Source organism: Priapulus caudatus, unplaced genomic scaffold (genome assembly GCF_000485595.1).
Source record: "Priapulus caudatus unplaced genomic scaffold, Priapulus_caudatus-5.0.1 Scaffold3008, whole genome shotgun sequence".
NCBI classification, from domain to species: domain Eukaryota; kingdom Metazoa; phylum Priapulida; class Priapulimorpha; order Priapulimorphida; family Priapulidae; genus Priapulus; species Priapulus caudatus.
In genome coordinates this window covers 10,525-16,826 of record NW_014580069.1, presented here as the reverse complement: position 1 = coordinate 16,826, position 6,302 = coordinate 10,525, and the positions used below count along the sequence as shown (strand labels likewise).

The window sequence follows — 6,302 nt, the reverse complement described above, 5'->3', positions numbered from 1 at the left end:
ACACACACACACACACACACACACACACACACACACACACACACAAACACGCACACGCGCACACGCATGCACTGACACACTAAAGATCTATGTCATGAATATGATATCCGGGTAAAAACATCCGGGTACGAAGACTACGCCGAACCTCAAACCAAGAAGTCGCCATAGGTATGTATTAATTTTTAATTAAACAACATATACCATTTTCGATGCTTTAAACGGAAAAAGCAATGTGCTACCACTTGGGTTATTCACAGGAAAGCTGCTACTGCATGTGAAATTCGGCCGATGTCATTTTTGTCTATGCGATTTAGTTACAATTTCAAAATGTTAAGTACGGAATTTAATTACGTTCAGAGCGTTAATTTGCGCATATCTACCAGTAGAGTATCTTAAGAAGCAAGTCTTACCTACACTGGTCTGCGGCTGTGTCGTGCACGCCGACTGTGGCATCACTGTCTCGTTGCAATTACATGGGGGGCCCGTCGACGGTTGTTCGTGATCCATGGGTGCAGCATTGCTGAGAGCGAGCGCTGACAGCAGAGACCAGATGACAAACATCCTCACCGTCAATGACATGGTTCCCTCAAGATGGCAGCCGTCACTTATATATCTATAACCGTCAACTTTATATATAGTCAAGGTTGTAAGTGTAGTGAAGCGATAATTATGTGATTAGAATGTGGACGCACGCCGGTCGCAGGGACAGGCCTCGGACACTTTTGGTCACTCGCCTCGTTATATGCGGAGTTCTCTAGTTATGCGAGTACGAACTAATTCGGCTGAACAACTTTATATATATAGACAAGTTGGTAACAATGTGACGTGCACTCTACTGAGAAATATCGAAATGTAACAACTATATATAGGTAAGGTTATGCTGTTATCATAACTCTGTGTACTGAGTACGTTATCAACTTCAGATTACTGATTGGCTTTGCTCTATGGTAAGGTTTCAGCCCGTCGCAGCAAAATACCACAAAATGGGCGCGTTTGTATACATACGAGTCGCATGATGTGATAACGGGAGTTCTTAAGCAGAAACGCAAGAGTTCTAAAACAAACAATGTTCAAATGTCGCTTTGCTTTTCCATTTTTTTCCGAGCAAGATGAAAAGAATAATTATTATCTGCAAGCATGCCACGCCGCGGAAACGTGTTTCTATACACGTAGGCCTATAAATTTCGCATTTCTTTTTGTGAAATATCTCTTATCTATCTCGCCACTTGGTGAAATGACACGTATACGTAGTCACGCCATCAACGCACGCACGCACGCACGCACGCACACTTGCACCTCCGCGCGCACGCACGCACATTCACGCATGCCCGAACGCATGTGTGTGTGTGCGTGTGTGAGAGAGATACAGACGAGACGAGAGAGAGGAGATGAGAGAGAGAGAGGACGCGAGAACAAGAGAGAGAGGATCACCACCTCACCATATATTGTTTTTGACACTTTGCTTCTCAGTTGCGGGACATGGCAGAAAGGCGCGGACCAGCGGCTGAACACTCGCTCCCACACACGATGGGAGTTCAGAATCTCCCTCATGGTTTTTACTTGGATCAGCAATGACCCACCAGGCAGACTAGTCAACGTCACAGCCTCCGTCAGTTTTTCTGCCCAGAAAACCTCTCTCTGGAATCCGAGGTCCTCGAGCTGAAAGAATTGGAATTAACAGAATTAAACGTCGAAGAAAATATACAGGCTCACGAAGTGTTCATATGCAGCAGTAAGACAGCCTCAGCTCCGACAGTATAATCACGCAATTAACAGTAGATGACACTCTATTCGGTTGATTTTCTCTTATTTAATAGAATGCATTTTGCGTCTAAGTACACGCTTATATGCTTTTTTTTATATTCTAACTAAAATATGATATTCGCACGCTCCTGGTCACATCGTTAACCCATTCGCGATCTCAGGTTTTATGGCGACGCAAGCGCGTTGCTTGCTCTCCATTGCTATTTTTTCCGAATTCATCAAAAGAATGTCCTTTCTCAGTGATTCATCTTCTATTTTATAACTGACATTGTGGGCTTGCGTTCTGGCAATACTCACTCTAGAAAGTACACCATTGATGCTGTGATTTGCAACCTGGATAGTTTTGTAATTTGCGGCGAATCAATTCATGCGAGCTAATACGACCAATAAACAACACTAGTGCCGATGTTCGCGTTCCTATAATGTGAATGTTATAGGTTCGGAATATGAAGCAGCAGTAGAAACGGAATCTGCAAATAACGTACCACTTGGCGAATGCTTGATAATCTGTCCGAGAAAGAGGGAGCGGTACTAAAGAATGAGGAACGCAATATTCCATCGCTCTTTGAGAAAACCAGGATTTACTTTGGTTGCTGTCAACACCGTTAAAGTCAACGAACTTACAAACTTCCTCATCTTGTCCTTTAGAAGTTGACAACGTTTAACCTGCGAATTTAAATAGTCGATTTGCATATTTGCTATTTAAACGTAGAACAACGGGTATGTCTAGCGCACAGGCAGCGGAAGAAGTCAGCACAGTAGAAGTAGCGCTATCATGTAGCGAGAGAGACAGTATAGTAGCAGTAGCATAGCAGACGTATAGCAGTACAGTTAGTTAGTAGCAGCTTAGCAGCTTACAGTAGTAGTATTAGCATAGCTTCGTATTTATTAGCTTCGCTAATGAGCGTTAAGTAATTCGTCCGCACGGTGTTCATTTGCCCCTCTAATTTCTATATGTCACTAGTAAGTTGTAATATTATATTCTATCAGGGTGACCTTTTATTATGTTTCCCAGTTGTTTGAGCTGGCCGAACTTGTAGTTATTCCAGAGCCGTAGTCTCTAACGTGAACTAAATTGCGTCATCGCTTCGGTTTCAGTGACGGACTATTCTTGCGTTTAGCACCACTATTCTGACATCCCCACAGATTCGAGATATCTCATTGGCACGCCTATGGACGCTTCAGAACAACCTCCCATTCATCCTGTTGTAGCCCTGGTTGAGTTTGAGAAAGAAAAATTACTTACGCGTTCTAAATAATGCGTCCTAGTCCATTTTGAAAAAACTTCAATCTTTTGTAGATTTCTATTTCTTGACGTGTATAGAAATCAGCCCTACCTTACATTTGGTCGTTTGAATTATCAAAGGTATGTGATAAGTTGGTTTCTTTGCGCTTAGTTGAGCATGTAGACAACTACCGTTACTACTCACTCCTTTAGTCCTTGGTTAAAGTTACAACGTGCGACCTTTCATTTACTTGTTATTTTGCTAAAATAAATGGTCCCGAAAACCATGTTATTGCTCTTTAGTTTCTGCTTCACTTGTGAATATTGATAGTTGTTGCATATGTACTGTTAGTATATATGTTTTCACGTTCTCGTTGCCGAAAACTCCAAAGAAAAGACACCCACACTACGCCCACGCACACTGCGACACACAACGCAACGCACACGCGCACACACAGCACACTCATCATGTACACGACACACGCAACACTCACAGCACACACACACTACAACACACACAACAACACACTACATCACACACACACACACACACACATCACACACTTATTACACAACAACAACATCACACACACAAACACGCCAACACACACGGCAGGGCGCACCGCTACGCACGCATCTGCACACACACACACACACACACTAAATCACCGCACACGCGCACTACGCATGCCACTGACACAGCTAAAGATCTATGTACCATTGCCATATGAATATCAGTGTAAAAGACATCCTGGAAAACCTCCCGTGCTGTAATAAACGGCGTATCGCGAGGGCTATTGTACGCCGCCACAACTTCAACCAAGAAGGTCACTCATAGGAATGTACTTTGTTTCTTACTATATTCATAAACATAGCGGCCTAAACTACCCTATTTTCGAAATGCTTCCAATAGATTTTTAACGCGAAAATAGCTCATATGTTCACATGATATGGTCCACTTGGGTTTATTCGCAGGAAGCTGCTTAACTGGCAAGTTGAAATTCTGGTCTGATGTCATTTTGTCTTATGCGATTTAGTTACTCTAACTTATTACTAATTTCAAGTTGTTAGTATCTCTCTGGAATTTTAATTTAGCGTTCTCAGGGGCTTGTTAACTGCGTCCATATCTTCCGAGCTTAGAGGTTACTTAAAAACGTCGGGCATAGTCCTTTACCACACTCGTCTGTTCGGTGCTGGTGCGTGGCACGCCGCCGCTGTGGCTAAATCACTGTCACGTTGCAGTATGCTTAGTACGATAGCGGGGCACAGTCGAACGGTGATAGTATCGATTTGTCTCATGGGCGTGTTAGCATTGCCTGAGAGCCAGACGCGACGCTCGTGACCACGTCAGTTGGAGACCAGATGACTAAACATGGCTCGCACGCAGTGCAATGACGAACATGGTGTCTTCAATGATGTGTTAGAGCGCGCCGGTCATGTACCCTATAGTATAATAGTTCTCACCGTATGATACGTAAATATAGTTAAAGTTTTGTGTATAAGTACCCGCAATAGCCGGAAAATTTACCTGAGTGACGGACTGAGAGCTGGTTGGTGTCCCGCGAGTATACGATGAGGAGACTTCGGACCGCTCTTGCATTCGAGTTTAATTCCGTTTGACACGGCATCGGCTTTTAGGCGGAATTGATTTGTGTTTCACGCTATCGCACCTCAACTACGCCCAGCCAACAGAAAGTAGCTCTCTGTCGTCTCGCTTCGCTCTCTCTCTCATCTCTTCTCTCTCTCTCTACTGCTCTTTTCTCATCTCTCTCTGCTCTCTCTTCCTCGTCTCTTCATCCTCATCTGTTTCTACGCTTTTAGCACGAGAAGTATGATAAGTAGATACCGTTCGTGTTTAGTGATATGTGTGATGTGATTGTACGTACAGTGCTCTCTTGAGAGAGTGAGATATGGATTACGACGTGTGAATTCCGAGCGTGATACACGCCGTGAGGAATATTCCTGATTGAATATTTTGACGTGGATTCTTAAACTCATTCTATCAGATTGAGCTGAACAGGCCACTAGCTTTGCAATGCCAGTTAGCCAATATTTTCGAGTAGCGATTACATGCTATTTTATCGGCTGTTATTTATCGTACTAAAATGTTCTCTTGCTTTGATTAACAAGGAAATGAATTTAACATCGCGAAAAGTGTACAAAAAGTAGTTCTGCGAATGCTAAAATGATTTCAAGACATCATACAATCTTGCTGTTACAAATATTCTCTCATGGAATAAAGTGATAGATGAATTAATGAATAGATGAATAAATAATAATAAAATTTCGATCAGGTTCGCGTAGGCTCTAACTTTTCTATTTCCGTTCCCTGGTAACTTATGGAATGAAATCAACCTGTCTATTGGTTGCCTATTTTGTGTTAGAATGTCAGCATTTACATTTACTTAATGTTATACTGCTTACAATCCTATGACTCAATTTGATGATTACAGGAATAAATTATGCTCAGTGAAGTGAATTTATATAACTGAGCTCTAGTGGTGTAATCAATATTTATTTATAATATATATTTACCCATTTGCATTAACATCAACAATTCTCATTCTTCTTATTAATCTATTAATTGTTCATTGTATATTAATATTTTTATAGCTACGCATAAATGCGATTCTTTTGAAGAGCGAGACAAGATGTAGTGAAGAGAAATGATAGCCTGTAAAGATCAATAAACATTTCGAAGAGTTCGGCGATCTTTAGAAGCAGCTCTGATGAGACGCAGCGAGTGCATAGGCGCAGGGAGATCGCAGAAAACAACGATATCTGTTGATTAGTAGAACTTAATATAGTTTAGCTATGATGAAAGAAACAACGATGGAATCGATCCTGGGGAATGATAGATTATTCAGGAGTGGCAGGTTTAATAAAAACGCCTGTTAGTTTTTTAACCGTCATCAGTGGGGGTATTTTAGCGATGCTCCCTTCCACCTTTTTCGCGCATTGCGACGTCGAGAGAGAGAGAGAGTGTTGTCGGACGACTCCTTGAGAGGAGAGGATGAGTGGATGGGCCGGCGACGCCGGAGACGGAGAGGATAGAGAGACTAGAGAGAGGAGCTGTCGCCAGTGTGCGCGGCGCAATACGTGGCTGTGCAAGCCGCATACGACTGACCTAGCTGCTCTATAGCTAGGCCTGTTGCTGCCAATACAGTCCGTGCATTTTAGATGGCGGCGCAACGGCAAAGAAGCTAACGTTTTTGATCATGCTGAATAGAAGCCTGTATGAGCCGGATTGGCGTAGCGCCATGGTTTCAACTATTCCTGTAGTATGTTGCAGAAAAACCACTGTCGGGTTATC

General features: G+C 42.7%; 1 long non-coding RNA gene across 1 annotated transcript in view; it reads right to left on the bottom strand.

Moving 5' to 3' along the window:
- Nucleotides 1-291: 291 nt before the first annotated feature.
- LOC106819234 overlaps nucleotides 292-6,302 on the bottom strand; it is a 14,528-nt gene continuing 8,517 nt past the window's right edge. Inside the window, exons 2-3 of the long non-coding RNA XR_001395382.1 lie at nucleotides 1,740-1,742; nucleotides 292-301 (exon numbers count right to left, since the gene is read on the bottom strand). This is a non-coding gene — a long non-coding RNA (uncharacterized LOC106819234). The remainder of the gene's footprint in view (nucleotides 302-1,739; nucleotides 1,743-6,302) is intronic.